Below are 27,110 nucleotides of genomic sequence, written 5' to 3'. Positions count from 1 at the left end.
CTGAAGGTCGAGGCAAGAGACGATCATCCAGATCACACGACTGGCACCTTCTTCAGGACATTTACTAACATTGCACCCCTTGCCTCTGGTTGAGGTTCCAGCTTCCCCTGGTTCATTGTCTTTCTATTATCACAGTTAAAGGATCAGAGCAAATCGAAGGAAATTTGTGGGCAATTAATTATATGTTTTTGTTTGTATGATATGTGCTGTTGTACATGGGTAAAGATTAATAGCATTGATGATGCCCTCAAGACATTCATCTTTCAGTTGTGAAATTTTGTAACTTTTAATCAATGTATATTTTTATTACCTAACTAGGTGGAGAATGAAAATGGTAAAACAGGAAGGAACGTCAGGACAGAGCTGGGGTTGGTGCAAAGAAATCATTAACCAAAATAATGGGAAAAGTCAAAAGACCTCAAAAAAAATGGTCAAGCTAAACAAAAAAGTCCTTTCCTTTGAAACAAAATGATTGTTCATAGCATGTAGTTTACCCTTAAATATGGCTACGTCCACTCTACTACGGTTTCTTTTCAAAACACAGAAATTAGTTTCTGTTTTCACCTCTCGTCCACACAACCTCTGCGTTTTCTTCCTCTCAGAGCCATATGCTTCTGAAAATGCAGATCCGGCATTGCAGTGTGGGTTGGTGTAAGCAAAGACTTTCGAAGACACAGAGTCTAATTAGCTCTGATTTGCTCATGCTTATTATGTAGCCTTTCCCTGATTGGGTCCTGCTCATGGCAATGTCTCATTCTCTGATTGGTCTCCCTTCATGGAAGAAAACCATATTCCAACATGTAGGACATAGAAGAGTTGCTTTCAAATGGCTCTTGTTGTGTTGCTTATCTGTAGGCATCTGAATTGTGTTTTGTACAGCTTAAATGCTGCATACATGTACAAAATGCAAATAATCTATCTATCTATCTATCTAATTTACTAATCACTACAGTTTTGTGATAAATCCTGTGTAGGTGAACATCTATGTCATATTTGTTTTCAGTCATTTCAATATGAATGGAGAATTTGTCATAAAGATGTAGTAGTGTGGACATAGGCTGAGATGGCCATTAAAACCAAATGATCGCTCCTCCGTGATGTCACATATGTGCAAACATTCATGTATGACACATGCCCAGTGATGCATCACCTCATAACAAATGCAGAACTGAATTCCAAAATGATGAAACTTCATGGCTTTACTAACATGTGGCTAAATAAAATATGAAAAAGGGATAAACCATTTACATTGACAAACACAAATTATAGAACAATCACTCCATTTAACTACAGGTACTCAGACAAGGTGCTCTAAAGGGCCTTCAGAGTTACAATACAGTATTAAAATGACAAACCCATGAGTAAAATTGAAATGAACACGATAGTACCAGAGTGAACAATGCAGTATTGACAGACATGGCAGATATCTCACAGAAGGTCTGACATTAGGAATACAGAATACTGCACAGTGAAGACAGATGAACCACTGAAACCTGAGATACTGTGGCAGTTGAAATGTTGTCATAACTGGTCAATGTATAGGGACACTGGAGAAGAATCTCGAGGTGACACCACAATACTTGTATGTCCTTATACATCCTTACCCTTTGTGACCTGGAAGAAGAACCCTGATTCTACCTCTGCCTTGCCTCCACCTCAAACTTTTCCAGACTCCATTTCATATAACCCCAAGGACACATCAATGTGGAGCACACAAGTTTATTTATTTTCAACAGTACTTTGCCACTGTGACCACAAGGGAGCACCTCTGAGGATGGAACACCATACACAACTCCACAAAGCACAGTTCTAAGTTAAAATAAAGTGCTTTAATAAACAATAAAACCTTCACAAGCCTTTTGAAGTGAAGTAAACCCTGTATAATATAATAAACAATTCTTCATCTCTTTCCACACCTCTATTGAGTGTTGTCCTCCATCTCCCGACTGATTCTCTGATTGAGATGAGGCAGCTCTCTTTTTATATTGGACTCAGGAGCACTTCTGGTGCAGCGGCTCTTCACGACAGAAGGTACTTCCAGGTCATAAGGAAGCTGCACCAAACTGGGAGGTTCATTTTGGGCAGCGCCCCTTTGTTGCACCCAAGGAACCCGACAGGGTCACCTTTCTGAACTCCAGGTCCCAGGTAAGCCTGCAGGTGTCCAAACTGGGACAAAACCAGAGGAGAAGTGCCACCTCTCATGCTGAATTGCTCTTGACAAGCCCCAATCCATCCATTGCCTTTTCACCAAGGCTGGGAAACGAACCACAAACCATCCCTGGCATTTTATACCTCCATGCATATAGTTCTTCCATAATGGATTCTCAATTGGGTAAGGACTCATCCTCCATCCCAGTTTGGATGCCAGTGGCACTCATACCACACAACTTTAAAGTTAGAGCCCTCCTGATACCCCAACTGTTTTTTCTTTTTTTTGTCTTTTCTTTTACACAAACAGCAACATTTCCAGAATGTGAGAGCTATAAAATTAAGACAAACCCTTGGAAGATCATGAAGGCCAGTGTCAGAAGATCTTAGCAGTGTCTTGAGAAGTGCTTTTTGGCTGATTTTCTCCACCACCTTTAATGGCTTGTTTTCAACAACCCAACCCCTCCCCCACCATCACAAGAACAACACTGATCAGAAGTTACTGTGGTGGAAGCATTTTGTTTATGTTGGTTTGAGAGACCTGCAGTGGTATTGTAAAAGATTCCTTGTTTGGCAAGACATCAAATTTGAAATTCTTGAAGTTGTTTCAAGGAAAGTGAAATAGAGAAATCCTGAAGAAAGGTGAAGGAGATATGACAATGGATTTTTAATGGACCTCAAAGCACAGAACAAAACAAGTAGGCAATGTAAAGAGGCAGTTAAATAAGATTCTTCCATTTAACTCTCTGAAGGCTGAATATTTTTTCCAAAAAATGCAGTGTTCTGAAAAGCACACCTAGCAATGGTTTCACATGTAAATCAACATTAAATATCTGTTGCTACATGCTATGGCTGTCAGTTCGGCAGGAATGAACAGCAGGCCAGCAGCTAGGCTGTCTTCGCATGGCATTGACGGTCACGGTCGCAGTGTATTGTAATCTGGTTTGTACCTCTTATCACTGTACATGGCAGTCTTCCCAGGTGAACGTTGCCGTAGGTGCATCAGGTACATGAACCTGTTCATCACCACGAACAGTTGGGGATCAATCACTGGTACCTCACATTAGTTTTCAATCACAATTTAACAATAACAAGCAAAACGTCGTCTACAGAGTATTTTGCTTTACGCATTCGCTTTGATCTCTTCCCGAATGTCGATGCAATTTTTGCTGTTTCCTCCTTGCTACTCACAGGAGCGATAAGTCAATCTCGATCAGACTAATGAAGCTAACTTTCCTTCTAGCAAAGACAGTTTTGCCACCATTTACAGTTGATTGCTAGCGTCAACCCCTTCCTTTTAACAAAAGTCAACATCTGCCCTGAAATAGTTAAATAAATACTTAATTCCAGAAGACCTGACACTCTGTACTTATTGTATAAATTGTTTTGTTACTAGTTGATTAGCTCCTAGAATATGAATAATGGTCAGATTGCTGTCTGGGTGGCAGTTGAACATTCATCCCTGTCTGTGTGGGTTTTCCTTCTACATCCTAAATACACACAGGCTAATATATCTGGTTACTTTGAAATGGCCTGGTATCAGTGAGTGTAGTTGTGTGGGATTGCTCTACCCACAAGCTGTTTTCCTGCCCATGGAAAAGACACCTGAATTATTGGGAGCCTTGGAATTAATGGATGAAAGCATTCAGTCATCTTTTAGACTGACCATCTCAAACCTCTGTAGCATTGTAGAATGCCCAGGAGTGGATGCATAACCAGTTGGCCTCTGCCTCTAGTATTGTGACTGTCTCTATGATCTTTTGTTATAAACAACTGTAGACCCACCTAAAGGTTTAGTTTCTCCAAGTATGCTGTTGACTGGAGTTTTTATTTTCCTTTTCTCTGATGTCAACTGGACATATCTTAATGACAATATTGGTAATGTTAGGATCATTTCATATCATCCATCCATCCATTTTCCAACCCGCTGAATCCGAACACAGGGCCACGGGGGTCTGCTGGAGCCAATCCCAGCCAACACAGGGCACAAGGCAGGGAACCAATCCTGGGCAGGGTGCCAACCCACCGCAGGACACACACAAACACACCCACACACCAAGCACACACTAGGGCCAATTTAGAATCACCAATCCACCTAACCTGCATTTCATATCATTCAGTTTCAAATTGTTTTGTTTTATTGTGTGTTTTACTTAATCTGTATCCTTATGTGTATACATTATGTAATTAGTAACTTGTAAAGTTCATATTTGTATTTTGTCGATGAAAATTATTACAGTACTCTATACAAAAATAAACTGAGAAGAATTGAATTGTGCCCCGGGATTGATTGGCATTCCATCCAAAGTTGTTTCCGGATGATGCCACAATGTACATTCACTTCTCAAAAGTCTGAATTTGGTAAGCAGATAGAAAAAATAGATGGAATATTATTATTTGTACATGGGGAGGTACCAGAATTGAGCCTGTGTGGGCCTAGGCCCAACTACTATCCTCATTGATCCACCCTGTAGTTTAGGTTTTTAAATTTGGTTTCTTCAAAAGAAAATTAGCTGCATACATGCGTTTTAGTACACATCTCCCTTAATTAAAATATCAATTCATTATAAACATCCATCCATCCATTTTCCAACCTGCTGAATCCGAACACAGGGTCACGGGGGTCTGCTGGAGCCAATCCCAGCCAACACAGGGCACAAGGCAGGAACCAATCCCGGGCAGGGTGCCAACCTACCGCAGGACACACACACACAAACACACCCACACACCAAGCACACACTAGGGCCAATTTAGAATTGCCAATCCACCTAACCTGCATGTCTTTGGACTGTGGGAGGAAACCGGAGCACCCGGAGGAAACCCACGCAGACACGGGGAGAACATGCAAATTCCACGCAGGGAGGACCCGGGAAGCGAACCCAGGTCCCCAGGTCTCCCAACTGCGAGGCAGCAGCGCTACCCACTGCACCACCCCATTATAAAAATACAGAGTAAAATTACCAGTGTTAACTTTATCACTATAAAAGTTAATTTAACTCTTAAAAAGTATTTGGAGAGCACATGGATGGATCGTGATTAAATGGCAAGGTTTAGAAAATAAGATTGCCTTAAAATGTTGCCAGTCACAGCTACTCAAAACACGTGACATTAATAGGAGGCTGTCAACTAGTAACTTACTGAAGCTCTACTGAATCGAATCGTATGAATTGTTTGCGAATTGCCCATCACTAGTTACTGTTGGGCAATGTCTTGTTGGAGGGAAATGTGAATGATGTCTCAACAAAGAGCTGTTTCAGGTTGTATTAGAAAAATGTAACAAACAGAAGTACAAAACGTGCTAGAGTCTGATGTCGGTACTGCAAATTTCAGTGATGCCCCAATGGTGAGTGAAAACTTCTCCGCCAGGCTGTGCTCACTTTCGCGATGGGTTTGCTACCAGCGCTATTACTGAGGGTTCTGGAAAATCTACAACCACCCAGCTGCCAAAAGCAGAAGGATCAGCCAGATCACGGATTTGTGTAGCATCCACGAGCCACCAATTCAGTCGTTACTAAAGTTTCTAAATTCTCTGATAGCTAATTAGGTGCACAGCTTTGCGGCTCATTGATACCACAGATAAAAGTGTGTGGTTGGAATACGGCAAACTGAAAGGTATGATTTTGGCATTTTATAATAATCTAAATGAGGACAGATTCACTTGTGTATTCATAGACTGGAAACACACATATCAGGTATGCATTCACATATTGTAAGGAATGGCAAAACGCTAAACAGACAGTTTGCTGTTTTATAATGCTATACTAGTTAACATTTAAGTAAGTGTTTATTTAGCACTAATACAAATAACATTAGGCCCACTTCTGACAAATTTAGGCCCACCCTAATATGAAATTCTGTCGCCGCTATTGATTTGTACAAAGCCTTTAGTCATGTAACTGTCAGAGCAGTTTTAACGTATGGACACAATGGGCACTGGCCAGGACTCCAGGAGCATAGGGGCCCACAATGTTTCTGATGCCTATGCATGTTTCTTTTTTGCTGTCAAAACAAGGAATCCAGCACAGTACTTTTCCCGGGAGCCAATGATGCTGTTAAGATGGCTCTGCCTAATGTGTAACTTTTTAATGGATTTGTTCCCTGTCATTTTACACTCTAAATATCACCAGTGCATGTGTGAAATTAACGTTCTTTGTTTAGGGGTCCGTCAGTGGTCAGCAAAGCAGTTTGAGTTCCAAACCAGGACCAGACGCAGTCACATTTTCTCCACGTTCATGTTAGTTTTCTTCAGGTTTTCAGAAATGCATGCCTTGTGATGGTCTGCCAACCCACCCAACACTGGTTCTTGCCCTGTGCCCTACACTACCTCTGCATTAACTTCAAATTAATAAATTGGGGTTATATCATGAATGAATGGTGAATTACAATTTACATTACTTCTTACACTTAAGTTGACTTGCACTAATTTAAAAATGTCAACTTGATTCTTGTGGTTTCCCTCACATTTTTTTTGTGATATGAGAACAGCATTGGATGGAAGCTGTCACACACGTGCAAATAGGAGTCACCCAAAGGGCTTGAATAATGGCAATTCCATGTCTGACCATGGGGCGGCAGGGTGCACACTGTCTCTCTCGATCCCTTGCAGACCATTCTCGGGAAATCCCACAGGGTTCCGGTGCCTCGGATGACGTCACTGCTGGTTCTGGCCTTGCCTCTAATGACATCACTTCCGGTCCCGGGCCTGATGATGTCATTTCTGGCCCCGCCTCTGATGACGTAATTTCCTTCACTGGTCTTTAAAGCCGCCATGTTGTCTGTATTCAGACAAAATGGACTCAGTCGAGTAAACATCACTTGGCTCTACTAAAAGCCTTTTTGCAGGCAGAGGACATTATACGAGTGGCTTCCTCAAACCATTACGAATGTCCAAGTGTTGTTCTTGCCACAAAGCTTTATCTAACAACATCATTATAAAATGTATTAATATAAACTCTCAGCTGAAAGTTTCCGATCATCTTGATTTGTCATAATAGTTTATTACACAGAGCACCCCCCCAAGTGGTCAGGTAGAGTACCAAACTCCTATATTAGCACATCTCCTAGCAGCATTGGGAGGAGGCCTTTTATCACAAGTAGCCTGTTATATCTTAAAAACCTCAAATCCATCCTTCAAGCTGGCCATTCATTTTTCTTCACCATAGTAATCCATTTCAGGGTTACAGTGAGATGGAATCTCCCACACTGGCCACAGGGAAAGAACCAACTCTGGAAGGGATAGCAATCCGTCACAGGGTATTGTGTTTCATACTTGGCCAATTTACAGTTACCAATTAATTCAATCTTTATGACTTTACAATGAGGTAGGCAAATCTGAGAGTCTGGAGAAACATTCATGTAGACAATACTTTCCAAAAATGTGCAATTAATTTTTGCACAAATGACTGATAAAGGTGTGTTTTTTTCCTGGTAGCAGCAAAAAAGCAGAGAAAAAAGCAGAGCAGCACTATTTTGCATTTTGATTCATGCATGTGTTCGAGTGCCTTGAGCTTCTGAATCGCCTCGTCTTCTATTCTTCAAATAAACCCTAATATCCACTAACACAGCGTAATGCCACAGGCCAGTGGCTTTGCAATTTTCATCAACATGTCTTCCGTTCTTTTAAATCAAGACTCTCTCTTAGTATCTTCTGGATGGGTATTTAAATGAAATTAAATCAAAGACTGTGACCGTCAATAGAATAGGTGCTGACTAGAAATTTAAACTTTGTGGAAATTAAACTTGGAGGCCTTCTTTTGGTGTCATGATGGGGCCATTTGGGAGGCGCTCTTCTTGAACACGACGTTGCTTGAGAGGGAACCTTTTTTTTTTTCTTATCTGTGTGTCCAGAAGCTGTTATTGTCACTGATGAACATGTGGTTTGATGTTGTCTCTGATGTTTGATTTTTTTTTTATTTCAGGGCAATTGCAAAAAAGCAAATCTTTGTGCTGCCCTCACAGAATGATTACAGTAGTTTGGTGGGTAGATTCAAGTCATCTAAGCAACTTCTGAACTGCTTTTGGGGCTTTGCAGAGAGGTTCTGAAGACATGCATTTGTAGGTGAGACCTACTAAGACACCTGATATGACATAAAAACAAGCAAAATAAATAAACCAATTAAATACTATACCACCTATCGCTGCAGAGAATCATTCATCCATCCATCCCTCTGTCAGTATTCTTACTTGCTATGGTCCAAATCACAGCTGTGGGGGGTCTGAGTTAATATTATTCTTATTTACTGAGCAGATATCTATATCCAAGGCAACTTACAAAGCAAATTATAATACATACAAGAATGATTAGAAGGTGCAAGCAACAGAAAACAGGATAAAAAGAGCAAGTAGGACTACTACCATATTATTATACCTGCAATTAGACTAAGACACAAATCAGCATCCAAAACTCTTTGTCAGTACAACAGCAGTTATCCGGTAGAAGAGGGACTAGGCCTTTCTAAAACATTAAATGAAAATCTGAGTTTTCAAAAGACCCCTAAACACAAGTAAATTGGGTGAAGTTTGAGTAGAAAAAGGGAGATGATTCCACAGCTTTGGAGCAAGAACAGAAGGACTGTCCAGCCTTGGCAGAACCCACACGTTTTGGGGAGTTTATAGAAGATGTCTAAGTCCATAGCCAGTCCCACTCATGCATTGTGAATTGTGTTACCATGCCTAGTTAACACAGAGGGCATGGTAGCCCTAACATTAACTTGTGTCCCAAACAGCAAGAGTTGCCAAAGTTGGCCTTGTATTCAATCATCCATCTTCTTTCAAGGAAGAAGCCAGAACCGTCTTCATGGGATGTGCCGGCCCATCTCTAGCCACACTCACAAATACCAGTTTACTTAACAACATGTTTTTAGAACAGGAAGAAAAGGAAATTCAGAGAGAGTAAAGCCAGGAAACATCGAAATGCCACACTGGGGTCTGAGAGTGCGCCTTTGTAGTCTGCTCTCTGATCTAGCTGGTTTAGTTTTCAGTGAAGAAGCTTGTTGAATGTGGTTTGGCTGTTTGTTTCACAGCTATTTGAAGTTTCATTCTTATATTTCTGAATTCTAATTTTATTATGTAGTAACTCAGAGGCTACTTACAAAAATAGGGCACTATATACCAATTGAAAGGATCAAGCCACATGGCTAATGGCCATGAGTTTGAATTAGTGTTATATGGAGGCAATGGACTAGACACACAGTCACTTCTCACCAACTATGGAAAAACCTAGTATGTCACATTTTTCAAGTTTTCGGCAAATTGAGCAAATTACGTTGCCCCTATAATTGCATTTTTCCTGAGCTTCACTTACACAATATTGTTTTTTTCATGACTCAACACCACCTGGTGGTCACAGCATTTAAATCACGTGATCGAAATCTGATGTTCTCATTGGCAGGAGGTTTAGGTTTTTGTCTTGCATTATGTAAAATTGTGTGTACATATTGGCTTCTTCCATCGTGCTATGACCAGAATGAAGACATATTTGGCCATCACCACTACCTTATAACATCAGTAACGACCTAGTAACTCCAAAAACTAAAAAAAACTCAATTTTTAAAAAAGATGTCAGTTACTAGTCAAGTTTTTCCATTTCACGTGAGACTTTCTCAGGGTGAATTTGGATTTTCCATACTGGAACTGAAGACTTATAAAACAAAGTGATATAAACAGAGCTGATGTCCACCCAAAAAAGCAAGTTAGGCATTTGGTGGCGCTGCACCAAGAACAAACAGGAGAATGGCCATTGCTGTTTACTATACTGGGCATTCATGAAGTAATCAAGCTTGTTGTTTGGTGAATCAACCATCCATTTCTAAAATTTATAGTATGAATGACAGAGGATCTGAACATCACATGAAAGCACACTACAATTTACTGGAGTCCAACCCTGCATTGTTTCCTACTTTGCTTCTCTTAAAGTTGGGATAGGCTTTGGTGTAGATCTGTATGAAGCCTGTACTCTGAAACAATCATTCTGTATTTTATATGGTGCCTTTCATGGCAAGGTATATTAAAAAGAAATATTACAAAGCATAGCTAAATATACCAAACGTCAAACAATCAACTTTCAATCAGGTTCTAAAAGAGACAAGATCAACAGAAAAGGTAAACGTTTTCAATCAGTGAATATATCAGTCATTAATTTATGCACAAAATGTCACTGTCAGCAAGACTGGGTGTAGAAACAGAAAATCTCCTTAATATCTGTTTGGTTTCTCCTAGACAACACTTAGATCAGAAAGAAATAAACTGGAGATGTTTTCTTTTGTCTCATGATACTAAAATTTTTTTCTGAGAAAAAAAAATACCTCGGTATTCTCACAAGAGTCTCCTCTAGAGATCTCAGCAAAAGCACAATGGACTCAGAGTGTCTTGACATTTTTTTTTTGCAATTTCAAAGTTTTAGCATGGTGTGCTCAATAATATACAATTAAATGTATGGGTAGTTTTTTATGATAATAATAAACTTTTCTTACGAAATTGCAGTACTGAATAATACTATTAGTTGCTCCATATTGCCGTACTCTAGTTAGATCACATTCATTCTGGAAGAAAAGGCAGGCAGTGTGGTTAAGACTGTGGACTTCCGACCCTGAGGTTGTGGGTTCAAATCCTGCAACTGACACTGTGTGACCACATGCAGCATCTTCTTCTCAAATCACCTGAATAACAATTCTATCATCTTGCTGCTTTACAGCGTCTGTCTAAGAGTTTGTCATTTTGTCTCATTGTGAGTTGCAATCAATTGAATTGAATTTCCAAAAGAAAGCTTTGCTGATTTATTTTCATTGAAACTCTATTAGGAGAATTGTTCAAGTCCAAAAGGGCTCTACAGTGTTGTGAAATCCTGTTGTGAAATTAACTGATGACTCAAAATTGACCCCTTGTTACAGTGAGTGTAGGTGTGTGCCATGAGATCCCCTCCTCTTACATAACCCTGGGTTTGAGAATGTTAAATTATTGTATCATTCAGTCAAAGTTCATTTATAAAGCAGAGCTCAGAGCAAACACTATTGCAATGCTCTGTAGAAAAGCAAATCAGGAATACAAGGGCACACAAGATTAATTTAATGCAGCACTGTACCTTTCATAGCAAGTACCATCAAATGTGGTTTCACAGAAAAACATACAAAGCCGCACAAGATAAATAATCAGACTATCGGTCTTGGGTGGAGGCCCATATTTGGGGTTTCTGTTCCCTTTCTGGTTTCTGAGGCTGCTTCACAAAGACAAAACAGCCACAACCCTACGATTAACGGTAAGTGGCAGGATGCATTATTTCCCCAGGTAGGTCCATGGAGAGACAGTTTTCATTTAAATTGATGAGCTGCTTGTAAGTCCAAGCAAGCTAAGCGATTCACTCAGACCCACAAGGTGAGTCAGCACTGGTGATGGAACCTTCCACCTCTTGGTTTTAAAAGCAACTACGCCACACAGCTGGTCTGACGTAAATGTGGGGAAGGGTGCTGGAGGGCATTGTCTCTAGCAGGGATGCTTCTTGGTGGGCAGAAAGGAGATACATGCAAAAATAAACATAACCCACATCTGTTACATAGTCAAGAGGTTTCTGCATAAGGTGAGATTAGAGTCGGTTTCCTCCTTTCTCCTAACTCCTTTTGGCTTTTGTATGGTGAAGTCAGTTTCCAAATTACATCTATACCAAGACTTCTCTCACCTATGCTTCATCTACTCTTATCTCACTCGATTTCTTAGCCCATGTATCTGGTAATGCCCTGTACCCACCACATACCTTACACTGGTCAGACCATGGGGCATCTAATAGTCATACCAAGGATTAACCAGGGTGAGTAAGAAAGAAACATACAAGATGGTACAAAATGTCTTTATTAAAAACAGGTCAAATGTTGAAGTTAAGTGAAAAACTCACACAAGCAAGTCTATCAAATCACTGTTCCATTGTGCCTGAATAGAAATGATAAAATAAAGGAAAAATTCCAAATCAGACAAAGCACATCAATAATTCCAGTCTTTTTCCCTTCTGCCTTTTTCTAGGCTGCTTGAAGGGAACCAAGGACTTTCTTCAAAAATCGGGAGTGGTCTCCCCTAGACTTTCTCGTATACTCAGATATGAGGATGGATATTTGAGGAGTAAACCACAAGAGAATGATTATATTTTATATTATGTACATTAAAGAACCATCAACAACAAATCAAATCCAATTAATAACATATTGAACAATTATTATAAAAGTAAAGTTGAATAAATCGGACTCTGCAGCTGCATGAATAAAAGGTAAAGTACCTCTTCCAATTAACGGAAATAGCCCAAAAGTTGAGAGAAATCTACGTTTTGTACCTAATACTTGTATTCAAATTTTGGTTGACTTGAGTGAATGCACACTCAAGTTATTATGTTTACACACACACACACACACACACACACACACACACACACACACAGACATAATTCCAAAAGTGGTATTTTCGGAATCAGGAAGGTCTAAAACGTTGAGATTCATCAAAATCTCGAAATGGAATTTTTGGAGGGTTCCAATACTTTCCCTATATTTCGTATTCAAGAAAGTCAGGGAGATCTAAAACGTCGAGATTCATCAAAATCTCGACATTGAATATCTGGACGATTACAATACTTTGTATATGAGAAAGTAAAAAGAAGAATTAATCAAAATGATCTTAAGTCCAGGCTCACCACATTATCCGTAGTCTCTGCGCTAGGAGATAATAAAGATTTATGTGCACCCCCTTATACCCTTTTTCAGGCTGCTCAAGAGGACTCCAGTGGACACCCCACTAATGATGGACTCGATACTCATAAATGAAGACAATGTCTAACGACCACATCTTCCCATTCTATATGTCCGTGTTATCATTTTGTCCTCCAATACCAACAGACTCCTCCTTGCGTGCCTTCATGCAATCTGTTCCATGTAATTTGAAAGGAACCCTTTAAATCCATGACTTATGCTCATGTGTGCATGTGTACACCCATAGACACTCCAACTTCCATTGCTCTCTGGTAAGTAATGGTTCCTCTCTCTCTTTGGCACTTTAACTGAGACGCAAATGGTTTCGTTGACTCTGTCATTTTCTTACAAAGTTTGGTACCTTGTGCAGGGATGACTCCTCCCTTCTAGAGACATAGTGACCCACAACACTCCCTGCACGGTCTTGGATGCATACACAGCTATTTCATTCTCCACACATTTCCTTCACTGCACCACTGTCAAAAGTTCAAGGTCAGCACTCCTCGTAACTATTTAAGCAAAATATTAAGGCTATAATTAGCTAGAAACCATGAGTATTACTGACTCCATAGTGCGATTTACTATATATGGAAACCAGCACAAGAAAGTTGAAGTAGACATCAATCCTAACTTTAACAGGCCAGGACCTTGAGACACTCTGCAGATTGCCCTGCTAAGAAGGAGTGTGAAGTAGTCCTGGTCTATCCAAGGTCAAGGGATTCTCAGGGACTCATTTTATTAGGATTGGTGCTGTCTGGTTGCCCGGAAGGAAATGAATAAGAAAGTAAATGTGACCACATATCAGTTAATCTGTTTGTGAGTCCACGTGACAGAAAGGACTGATGAAGGCCTGTTCTTCATTAAGGCATTTCTTTCCTCTCTATGGCTCTTTTTGTTTTTCCAAAAGTATAACTTGGGGAATAAGCTGGATTACAGCCAATCGCTGCCTCCCCACCCTACATCAGCCCACACCACCCCAGCTTTAATTGGCTAAGATTTTGATTTATTCTTATTCTGTCGAGGTTCACAGCAGGTCATACATAAGATGTGCTATCAATGAGATTTTTTTAAATGATTTTTTTCTATACTTCCTAGTTCAAAAAGTGGAAATTCAGTAAAGATGGACCAGACCAAGTGATTTCTGATGACTTAATTTTCTGCACCTCTGTGCCCTGATACAAACTGAGATGAAGACTTGACCTGATAGATACAGCAGACGTCCAGCAGTTTAATGTGCCACCATGACATCCTGAGGTCACTTGTCACACTGTTATTGTGTAGAGGCATTTTGGAGAAAAACTCCTATAATCAAAGGCATAAGAGCCCTCAAGGAGTGTCATACTGTAAGAAGTGAGAGGACCACACTGAAGGAACTACTGAGAAGGGTTTTGGTGGTTACACCACAGTCTTTGTCATTTGTTTTCACAATCAGGAGGACAATGAACCAGAAGAACCTTTGTGAGCCCATCTCTGAGCTTCTGCTGACCCAATCCCTTGCAGTCTCCTGGCTGTATAATTGTGGCCGTGAAGATATAGCAAATGCCCATCAATTTAAACAATGAAGATGACACACTGGTGAACACCCAGTTTTATTTCTTTTGCTAGATGACAATAAATGTGAAGTCAACACTTTTTATGCCTTTCAGTTTTCAGCTTTGAAAACACAGAACAAGCACTGAAGACCACTGTTCCTTGGCCTGATTCTCACTAAAGATGAATGTTACTCCCAACCTGTGCTTTTTCAGGTGAGTTGTTGGGCAGTTTTCTTCCCTGACATAATTTCTCTCTCTCTCTCTCTTCTTTTTTTCTCATGTCTCTTTCTCATGCACTGGGGTCTTTTCTCTCTTTTTTTGATCACTAAGTTACCTGCTAGGTTTCAATCAGGCTTCTTCTGGGCATTTCAGTAAGTTAGCTTCACAATGTGCTGGTGTGGCTAATTCCTTGCTCCTGATGGCACCAAGATAGACTCTGGATCCTTGTAATCTTAACAATTGCCATTAATCGGGTTTAGTAAAGCGGTCAGTGAATGTGAATCACTAGTAACCATTTATAATATTGAAACTATATCCCTGTTATCATCCACCTTCCATATTACCAACAAAAGTTGATAAGATAAGAAAATGGGAAATAAACAAAAAATTCTTTAAGCTTGGAAGGAATCCTTATACCATAATATACTCAAACTTAATCCAATTCATGAGGCGCAAGACAGAAAACAGACCTTAACAGGGCACCAGTCCATCACAATACCCACTCCAGGACATACCCATAATTTAATCAAACCTGCACTTTGGGAGAAAAAAACAAAATACCTGGAGGAGAACCCACACAGACACAGGGAAAGTGTGCAGTCTCCACATGAGCAATGACTTGGTGTGGGGTTCCAATTGTGTGCCATCCACAATGTTTGTAAAATAAATATAATACACAAGTTATAGTAAAATAAGAAAAACACTTAAAAAGACTTTTTGCATGAAATCCATCCATCCATTATCCAACCCACTGAATCCGAACACAGGGTCACGGGGGTCTGTTGGAGCCAATCCCAGCCAACACAGGGCACAAGGCGGGAACCAATCCCGGGCAGGGTGCCAACCCACCGCAGTTTTTGCATGAAATACATAAGTAAAATATTTTTAAAATATTTATTTACGTGGAGGCAGCTTTGTACTGCAGTACTTAACACCGTTCAGATTTCATTTGTTAGGCTCTAATGTGTTATTTAGCAGGAGCTGGGAACGGCAAGCTTAGACTCATGTAGTTTTTTCAGATAAAATCACTTTTTGCTTTTGTCTAAAGTAGTAAAGCTAACATAGCATTTTTATCCTTAGAACAGAAAAGCAAAGAGCGTTCTCATTTATTTTTATAACTATTGTAGGGTGTGTTCTAATCCAAATTATTATGCTTGGTGGTCCTGTTAACTTCTTTCAAATGTTTTTGCATTGACACAGTTTTGATAGTCTAGGTGGGAATGACTGAAAATGTATGAGGGCAAATCAAAAAGTAAAGGCAATTGGACAATTACGAGGTAACAGCAATAGATGGAAACTGATGCAATACAGCAGGTTTGTGGTGGTTTATGGGTACTTTGAACAACGCTGTGCCATTTGTCTAATTGAAGCTGAGGTCAAATGAACATGGATGCTCCGCTGAGGGATTGAACCATTGTGCACTGAGATTTCATTGGGCAGACGCAGTGAAACTTTCTGAAATTCACCAAAGGATGTTAGCTCAGTATGGAAGTGAAGACAGCATGACTCAATGAAAAGTTTATGAATGGGCAGAAAGGTTTAAAGTGGGAAAAGCAAGAGTAACTGACGAAGCTCGATTTGGTCAACTATCAGCATCACTCACATAATCCTACATCGACATGCCTTCACCATTTAAAACTGATGGATTACGTTGTCCGCTGTTGCTGCACATTTGGATATCAGGTATGGATCTGCACATGCCATAAAGTTTGTGCAAGATGGGTACCCAAACAGCTTAATGATCTTCACAATCCAACATCCTTGTATGTCTAATAGTGTAATGTAATTCAGTCTCTGAATTTCATGAGGTGAACAAGAACCACAAGATGCAAAATGCACCAGAATCATGGCCTAAAAGTAATAATAGTAGTAATTGTTTATTTATATAGCGCCCTTTACAGTACAAAAGGTCACAGAACGCTGAACAGCAAATACAATACAAATACAACGTTAAAACAAAACATAAACAAAACCAATAAAAATAATAAATAAACAAACTGGAACTATTCAGCACGGATTAAAAGCTTGTTTAAAAAGAAATGTTTTCAGTTGTTTTTTAAAAGAATCAACAGACTCAGCTGCGTGTAGATAGATAGATAGATAGATAGATAGATAGATAGATAGATAGATAGATAGATAGATAGATAGATAGATAGATAGATAGATACTTTATTAATCCCAATGGGAAATTCACATTCTTCAGCAGCAGCATACTGATACAATAAATAATATTAAATTAAAGAATGATAATAATACAGGTGAAAAAAACAGACAATAACTATGTATAATGTTAAATATTAACGTTTACCCCCCCTGGTGGAATTAAAGAGTCGCATAGTTTGGGGGAGGAACGATCTCCTCAATCTGTCTGTGGAGCAGGACAGTGACAGCAGTCTGTTGCTGAAGCTGCTCTTCTGTCTGGAGATGACATTATTTAGTGGATGCAGTGTAGACCACAAGGCAGGCTATTCCATAGTCTTGGTGCCATGGACTGAAAGGCACAATCCCCACGGGTTTTTAGCCGAGTGCATGGGAAAACTAGAAGGCCCTGTTGCCCAGATCTCAGAGTCCGACAAGCTGTATAGCGATGGAGCAGACTGGTTAGGTACTCAGGAGCTTGTTTATGCAAAGCTCTGACAGTAAGTACAAAAACTTTAAAATGAATTCTATAAAACACTGGGAGTCAGTGCAGTGTGTGCAAAATGGGGGTGATATGATCACTCTGCCTAGCGCGAGTTAGGGGCCTGGCAGCTGCATTTTGGACTAACTGAAGACGTGAGAGAGAGGACTTGCTCAAACCTGTAAAGAGAGCATTACAGTAATCAAGCCGTGAGGAAATAAAAGAATGAACAAGCATTTCCAATTCTGATTTTGAAAAAGCATTTCTTAGTTTTGAAAGATTTTTTAAATGTAAGAAACACGGGCAGCTGACTGATCTTACATATTCATCAAGCGTCAGGAACTGGTCAAAAATAACCCCAAGATTATGTAGACTTGACTTAATAACAGGAAAGACAGAAGATCATTTTAAACTAATCTCAGAATGAAGAAACAGGAGGAGCAACAATTAGTACCTCAGTCTTTCCTGAATTCAACTGCAGGTAATTACTATTGAGCTAGTCGTTAACCTGAGACAGACAATCAACCAATGTGACCAAAGTATTCATTTGGTTAGGCTTAAATGAAAAAAAAGCTGTATATCATCTGCATATAGATGATACGAGATATCCTTAAAAGAGTTAAGAATCTGTGATAGGGGAAGAATATATAAAGAGAAAAGTACAAGTTCAAGAACCGAGCCCTGTTGCACTCCACATGTCAAAGAAGCAGAGTCAGATGAAAAGCCAGCCACACTGAGAAACTCCTATTCGACAAATAAGAGGAGAACCAATCCAAAGTAGAGCCAGGGACACCTAACAGCTTTAATCTATTAATTAAGATCTGATATAGTTCACTGTATCAAAAGCTGTGGTAACATCTAACAGTACAAGCACAGAGCACTGGACTGCATCAGCAGCAATTAAAAGATCATTAAAAACTTTTAGAAGAGCTGTTTCTGTAGAATGTTGCCTCTAAGAAGGCACAAAGTTGATGTTCAACCACCTTTTCCAAAACTTTGGCAATAAAATCAGTTTTGAAATTGGCCTGTAATTACTCAAAATAGAGGGATCAGAATTGGATTTTTTCAACAGCAGTTGAATTACAACATGTTTAAAATATGATGGAACCACACCAGATCTCAAGGAGCAATTTATTATATTGAAAAGGCACGGACCTATACCACTCAAATATTTTATTTGATATTTATTGGCAACAGGTCAGTAGGACATGATGAAGGTTTCATCTTCCTGAGCAAGTCAGAAAGATCAGAAAGTGAAACTTCTGAGAACATAAAAGACTCAGAATATGAGTGAATGAGACCACTAGGTAAGACAGCTGGAACAATATTAGCCCGAACAACATTAACCTTGCCAATAAAAAATGTAAGAAAATTATTACAGTCACTATCAGAAAAAACCTGAGTAATAGATCGAGATGGAGAAATAATATTGTAAATAGTATCAAATAGCACTTTGGGATTATGCTTGTTAGTTTGAATAAGATTAGAAAAATAAGCTGTTCTAGCATCCCTAACCAAAGAATTAAAAAAGTAAGTAAATCATTTAAGTAAGAACGATGAACTTCCAGATTAGTAAACTTCCATAGGCGCTCCGCTTTTCGACAGGTTTTTGAAATCCACATCATTGACGTTTTGACTCTTTTGAATATCAATATAATATATCAACATGATATCTGGAGTTTGGACTATGTCCCACCAAAATTGTTTTGATGTGTTTGTTCTGAAAACAAACCAGAAGACGATACCAGAGACACGTTGAAGCATATTTATGTCAATTTACCTCAATATAAAAGTGAGGTCAGCGTGCCCAAAAATGTTGGAGGCACTCGCTTTTGCACTTGTACTGCACATCCGTCTCTCTTTGCAAGAACCAACAGTAGTTACTCATCATGATCGGAGTGAATTTTCCCTGATATCGGTTTCCCATCACCTTTATATCTTGATGAAATCTTTCACCATGTTCATCTCTGACATCGCTTAGATTTGTTTGAAAAAAGTCGAGATGAGAATGTAAAAAATGCATCTTCAGTGACATTCTGGCTCCTGTAAGCTAATATACTTTCAGCATATTCTCCACAAGCTCAGTATAATTCTCTGCTCTGTGACTGTCAAGAAAAGTCTGGACAACCTGCACGAATGAGGGTACTGATTCAGTTGGTTTCAATTTCCTTTTGACCTCATTTTCAAGCATCAGTTCACGTATTTCAGGGCCAACAAAAACACCTTCCTTAATTTTGACTTCACTTTTCTCGAAACCAAACTTATTTCTTAAATGCTGAAATGCATTGCCTTTACTGTCCAGTCACCCTAGTTGTCCAAGACCTGGAACATCATAACTAAAAAAAGGGATGTGCTGGATGAAAACGGTTTTCAGATTTGGAGTCAGCAAGTGAAATTTGTTAAAAGTACAGATGAAAGAATCCCAGTAGCAAAAGGCTTGTTGACCAGTGCAATAGGATCAAGCCGCCAAAACCAAAGGGCAAGAAAAAAACTTGAGTTGGTCCTCTGATCCCTATGAGGAAATAAAATCTTTATTTGAAATCAAGAATTTCTAATTTGCTAGTTTTCAACTTTGAGTTCTGGTTTATCTTATTTAAGAAAGTTTGCTTGATTGTTTCGAACCTTGCTCATTTAATGTTTCTGAGTTCTGGTTAGCCATTGCAAACATCAAGAACTCAGTTCACTATCAGCAAAGCTGTTTTTTTTGTTTCAAAGTAAGCATATTTGTTGGGCACATCTTCATACAGTATGTCCCATGTTCATAAGCAGGGTCCCTCTAGGCACAGGCTGAGTAGGAACTGGGTTGGCAGAACATAGTTTCCAATGATATCGTGAGGCTGCCAATCAAATTCATAGTCAGTTGGGAATCTCCAACGGGTGACATCTCCTTCAGCAATTTCTATTACAGATCCGAATGTGCAGATCTAAATGGAGGACTTTCTTTTGGAGGTCTCTTTTTAGGTCCTTGCAACCAATTCTGTACCATTGAGCCAGCCCTGTTCACATACTTGTTGTTAAGTCGGGTCTGTTCGTTGAGGGTGTTGGATTTCACTAAGGATGTGTCTGATCAGTGCTTCTGTTCAGGATTATCATGGGAAGGATTTCAAGACAAAACAGAAGTTTGGACAGTGCCGAGTTCGGGAACCTAATTGTTGTGTCTCTGCTGTTTGCAAGTACAAGTTATATTAGACATTGGCTTCATCAGGTTGGAATAGTAATGGGTGCTGTAGTTGGGATAAGAATTTAGTTTTAAATGTGGCTCTTCCTGGGAAAGAAGTACCTTCTGCTCTGAAGTAAAGAGGTGAGCAGCTACACCACAGGGAGCACTTCAAGTAGCATAGGGTCTTGTTTACGAGTTGTGGTAGAGGTAATTGTCAGATTAACTAATGAACTTAGCATAACAGCAGCAGTTCTGAGGATGATTAACTGGACTCTGGTTGTGAAATAAAAGTTAAGTCCTTCAACCAAGACTTTGTTTTGTTGCTCAGTCATGAGACTTAAGTAGTGGATAAAAGATTGAGATCATGAGTACTAGCAGAATATATTAGATTTCTGTTCAAGGTCACTGGGCTAATGCTTTGGAATAGGGTGAGGAGGTCAACAATATGGGAGGATCTCAACATAGAACCGCCATTTCTCCAGATTAAGAGTAACCAGCTGAGGTGGTTTGGACGTGTAATTTGGCCTCCTGAGTGCCTCCCACTGGCAGTGTCCTAGAAAAAGACCCAGCATATTTGAGAGAATTATATCTCTAGACTGACCAGGAAGCATCTGGGAATTCTCCAGGGCAAATAATAAAATGATTCTAATGATACAATGAAGTGATTAGTTTAGTTCAACATGTGCCACTATGACGGTCAACAAGAAAAACAGGCTGAAAATTGAAAGAGTGGATAAATGATATGAATTGATTCCTTTTTCTTATTTGCTGAAACTGATTGCTTTTCTCAATGAGATGGTTAGCTCTGTGAGAGGACAGAGCTTCTTTCTTTTGTTCATTAACAGCGATATAATGTCACATGACATATTGTGTCATCTTGACGCACCTATAAAAGATGGTGGGTCGCAGCTCCCAGCATCCGTGTATTGGATCTCTTTTTCAAATCTCTCATCCTCTTCTTTTTAGTGTTATTCAGAGGCACTTTCAAAAAGATGTTAGTGTAGCATTACACATTGCCCTTAAGGTATTTTGGGACTTATTTTTATGCAGTTTGTTTTCATGATGTTTATATATTTGTGGAAGTTTCGTTATAAATATGGAGACGTGTCCATGCAGCATTATACCTTGGTTGGATTCTCTCAAATTCTTTAGTGCCAGTTAGTATGCTTTTCAAGTAGGCCTAGTACTAGGTTTCGCTATGGGTTATGATCTTTGTTCTGACTTTTGACATTGATTTTTGGTTTGTCACAGTACTTTATTCGCTCATGCCTCTTTTGATCTCCCAGTTTTGACCGTGCCCTACCTTTGCGTGATTCTATGACATTATTATCTCCCTGTCCTTTTCGTTCACTTGGAATTAATCCCTGGAGATATTGTATCATCACAGATAGTGTTAGGTCCTTTATTAATCTATTTTGACCTTAATTCTTGTAATTGTATTTTGGGCTTTGACCAGTGTTTTTTCTGATCACTCTGTTATGCTGACCTTTGCCTTTTTATTAATTACGCTTCTACCAACAGATTTTGTCTTTTCATTTCCTGGTCTCTACTTGTTGTTAGTTGTATAGAAATCTTAAAAGCATCAATGTGTTCTACTACTTCAAGGTCATTAAGTTTTTAAAGCACAACTGAGATGAACAAACTGAAATCAGCCATTACCAAATAGACAATGTGTTGTATTTTGAGGATTCTATACATGCAAATGTTTATTTTGTATATATTCTATGATTTTCTTCTCAATTTGAACTTGTGATTAAGTTTAATCATCATTGTCATCAGTATTAGATAGACACTGACATTTTTTGTGTTTGTTTTCTGGCTGCCACCATATTGTTTACAGTTGTTTGGGCCATTGCTGTCTTGATGAGTGGAAGTTGTCATGGGTGTGATGTCACAGGTGAGTTCCTGTGTATGTTGGTGATGTACTTTCAGTACAGTCCAGGTTTCTGGATTGAAAACAAAGCTTTGTAATGCACGGTAAATCTTTTTTAGGGAATTAGGATTGTTTGTGTAGTTCTGATTGTAACGTTTGGTTAATTGTTTCGGCATTAGTGTGTCAGTATACTTTTGTTTTGCGTTCTTAGACCTCAGCTTGTTTTTGACAATAATCTTATTTTTAATGTCCTGGCTCGCCAATTTTCACCACTAGCCTTACACAGTGGACCCTAATAGGCATCATAAGAGTTCAGTGCTTTTGGCAGTGACTTAGTAAATTTATCCCCAGAATAAGAAGTAAGCCTTATTCCTAAATGATTGAAGAAAAAAAAAACCAAAAACAAAACATATGCTCTGTGACCTTTTATACTATTGGTTATTTGTTATTTAAGTTCATTGGCCTTATCGATTTTAATCTATGATTGTAAATTATTAGTTATGACCTCTTTTCACTTGTGGCAATCAAGTTTTGTTTCCTGTTCTATTACACTTGCTGAACAAACAGGCCCTAACCTAACATTACTCGAAAAAAGCATCTGCCAAGCAAATAAATGTAAATGTTATCCACAAAGTTATGGCTTTGCTGAGAAACATGTCAAACACTAAAAGGATGGACAATGATAGAAAAAAAACAAAACTGAACATAAAGGCCTTTACCGTAGTCTCTTAGAATACTCATTAGATTATTTATTGTTCCCTGTGCTGCTATCCACAGGTCACAGTCTAACACAATCTTTCATATTAGAGAACTACAATTTCAACCAGAGGTTGCGTGTTTGCAAGGGGAAAGAGAGAGAGAAACACCAACAGGTACACTGCAACAAGGCATCCAAAATAGTGTCACACCTCTATGAGGAATAAACCATCAGATTCCAGGAGTATGGCCTGCAATCAAAGAACTGATGTGAAGGTTAAAGGTCAGGTTTTAAAGGTAATAGTCAGACTAGCAATGATGTACAGAGCTGAGACGTGGGCAGTGCAGGAAATGAAGTTGGATGAGTCAGAAATAAGAATATTGAGATGGATGTGTGGAGTTACAAAAAAGAACAGAATAAGAAATGAGACAATCAGAGGTATACAGCAAAAGTGGGAGAGAGATCTAAGAAAGTACAGGAAAGTAGGTTGAAGTGGTATGGACATGTGATAAAGAGATAAAATGAATATGTGAGCAAAAGATTGATGAAAATGGAAGTAACACGGGAAGAAAAAGTGAGGGAGGCTGAAGCAAAGGTGGTTAGATAAATTTTAAAAGGTTCTGGAGGAAAAGGGTCTGACTGGGGAGTTGGTGCAGCACCAAGCTGTATGGAGAGGGTTGATCATGCACATCAATCCCACATTGAAGTGGTAATATATGAAGAGGGGTATGGCAAAAGGAAACTGATGGCTGTTGTACACAAGCTGATAAGATGTGGTCATGTGCTGTAGAACAAAAGCAATCACTACTTGCTTAGCCTTTAAATATACATGTTTCAAAAAACAGATTGATGTCAAAAATGTAACTGTAGTACTAGGGAGTTGTACCATGTTAGCCATTATGAATGTAGAGAAAAGCCAAGCAAAATGACACCTTTTATTGGCTAACTAAAAAGATTACAATATGCAAGCTTTCGAGGCAACTCAGGCCCCTTCTTCAGGCAAGATGTAATGTAAAAAATGTAACTGAGTGTGAAAAATCAAACAATGAAGAGGATATCACCTGCACACTCCACAACAATCAATCAAGTATGTTTCACTAAACATAAAAAGATACTAAATGAACCCTAGGAATTATCAGAACTCAGAGGTACACTGGCTGCTTGTATTTTATTGTTGAATGTGATGAGATTCAAGGAATGCTGACACTGAACTGATCCATATTTTGTTTCTTATAATACAACTCAGTAAATGTGGTTAAATGTAAAGCATTTAAAATGGCCATTGTGGAAGACAAATAAGGAAGCGTAGAACCAAAGAAAAGCTGGGGTGCCAATCAGATCACCCCATTTCCTGCCAATGTCCAAAAACGTGAACAAAAATGGGCATGCAGTGGTGCAACTGAAAATAAGCGCAAAAACTGGCCTTTGAGCCTCAGTGGCTTCTCAGATTTTTCAGATCTATTGAGAAGGTCAGGGTCCTGGAGCTCACTCATGCGGAATGTAGTTCCTCTGACTGAGACACCATCGTCCAGAAAAGAAGAGGTATGGTTTAGTTGACTGGGTGAGTGGCTGAGGTACCCTCCTTTGGTGGTTTCTCAAAACTATGGAGGAGAAAAGTGATGGTAATGTTAGCGTTGGTGCCCCCTCTTGTCCCAGAGGGTTATTGCATAACTTATCCAAGCCAGGAAGGTAATCCTCAGGTGAACATGTATGGCACAATCTAATTAGTGACTATGTAAAAATCATAAAAAGTGATTTTATAGTTTTCATGTTTTTCCTTTCCTTTCCTTGTTAAATCTGTAGTTTTATGCTCAAGGGTGAGCTCATGGTACAATTCAATTGGCTTTTTTGTAAAACGCAGCTGTTTTTTTTTTCTGTGTATAATCTGTTCAGTGAGATCTGGCTTTAGAACTGCCTCGCCCAGGACTGGGGACCACCCTGGATTCCTATTCTCAGAAACACAAATAATTTTTTCTTTTTCAGGTACAGGCACACACATAGTTCAATAAAGATCAAGCAAAACCAAACTGAAAATTAAAATTTTGAATGTTAAGTCATAAAGTGAAACCATATCAAATCTAGAGAATCCTAACAGTAACTGTATAATTTTTCCAAAATATCCACAGTAACTTTACTTTTGTGAGAATGGGCTCAAAGAGTGAGCTGTCCATTTCTGTTTGTCTCTTCTGTTTTCACAAAGGCCAGTGCCTATATTTATTAAGAAAAAATCTAACTAGAATAAGAGAAGGAAACAGGAATTATTTATGAAGGGTCCTACACCCACTCCCAGTGACAAGTTGAGATCATGTTTGAGCTGCAAAATGGCACTCATGAAGGCATTTTGTAGTTCCCCTGGAAATCATGATGATGCTTTTCAGTATTTTGATCCTAGCACTAAGGCTTCACCACAAAGATATAAATAATATTAATAATAATCTAATCTGTATATATAAAATCCTAAGCCTAAAAGTGCAACGGAAGTGCAACAATGATGTTTTTAATGTCCCGTTTTTTGTCACGCTTTAGATCAGGAATACTTTAAAACCTGCATATATATGTTTGGTATCATTCTTTTCAGAATTTATCTGACTTTAATGTGATGTTGTTAGATTTTCAGATTCTTATTCCATTTTTAAATTAAAATATCAAGAACTCACATCCCGCGAGACGGGACTTTGTGCCAAAAGATTTAACCACACCCGGGGCTGGAAATAAAAGAAAAAGAGTAGGACAGCTGCTGTACAGGCTTTTAAATGTTTGAAGTGCCACACGAGATGCAGATCACGCAGCACGGCAGCATCAGGAGGTAAAAAAAAACTAATTTGTTTCCCATTGTATCACCATTTAAGAAGGGGTTTCAGAGGAGCGACCGCGGCTCCTTGGAGTACGTTCAGCCCCCCTCTTCACAATGCGAGTGGCAGAGACGCGAAGTGGCCGGCGAGCAAAGTGAGCAGGAGGGTTGGCGAACAAAGTGAGCAGGGGGGAACTCCCTAGTAATATTTAAAGTAGTAGGAGAAGAATAAGAGGAAGAAGATGAAGAAGAAGGAAGAAACACAATAAGGTAGGATATTGCACTAAGCTGCACATAATTGTTGGCACTTCACAACAACATCAAAAATAATGCAGTTTGTATCCAAGATCACCTGCATGTTGATACTGTGATATCGCTTGCCACTAACAAATACTGCATGTGTTCATCCACATGTGGGGCAAAGATCTTTATGTGTGTGTTGTCAATCACACCAACAACTCCAGGAAAATCAGAGATTTGCATGAATGCAACTTGCTTTAACATTACCTTATTTGGAGTGGTAGGAAAATATATTACCCTGCGCATTATAAGTGCATTCAAAGTTTGGTGCAAAATTTGAGAAACGGTTGGTTGTGACCTACCCAAATCATCGCTCCTATAAAACAGCACTTTCCTCTTAAAAATATAATGTCACCAACATTTTCATTTTGGTTGATAATTCATGCCTTCTTCACATGGATGAAGTGATCCCATGATACATAAGATTTGTTACAAATATTATTCTGTTTCTGCAAAAGCAATATCTTTAAGCAAGTTTATTTTTGTATAGAGTTTCCCAATCATTCCACCTTTCCCAGAATGTGTGTGCTGTTCTCTGCCTGAACACTTTCTTCTGGCAATTCCTAGCAAGTCAGAATAGCTCATGGGCTCTCCTAAATCGTGGTAAAATTAGGAGTTTCCTAAATTTGGACAATTGATAAATACAATTACTTCTATTCCTAAAAGTAGCAACAAATGTGCATCACTCTGAGCCAATTAGGTGTATTTTCCTACTCTGAGATGCTTGGTGAACATAATAATAATAATAATAATAATAATAAATTTTATTTATATTGCACTTTATATTTTAGCAATCCCAAAGTGCTACAGAGTAAAAATAGAATAATAAAATAAAAAAAGAACAGAAGAGTCTATAAAATACTTTAACAAAATGATTTTCTAAAAAGATGAGTTTTTAGGTTTCGCTTAAAGGCCTCAGTCGACTGTGGGGCTCTCAGGTAATCAGGGAGGGCATTCCACAGCCTCGGCGCCACCGATGAAAATGCCCTGTCACCCATACTGCTGAGCTTAGTTCTGGGGACTTGAAGAGTGTTAGTGAGTACAGAGCG

This window comes from Erpetoichthys calabaricus, chromosome 13 (genome assembly GCF_900747795.2).
Source record: "Erpetoichthys calabaricus chromosome 13, fErpCal1.3, whole genome shotgun sequence".
In the NCBI taxonomy this organism is placed as follows: domain Eukaryota; kingdom Metazoa; phylum Chordata; class Cladistia; order Polypteriformes; family Polypteridae; genus Erpetoichthys; species Erpetoichthys calabaricus.
This window is presented reverse-complemented; position numbering follows the sequence as displayed.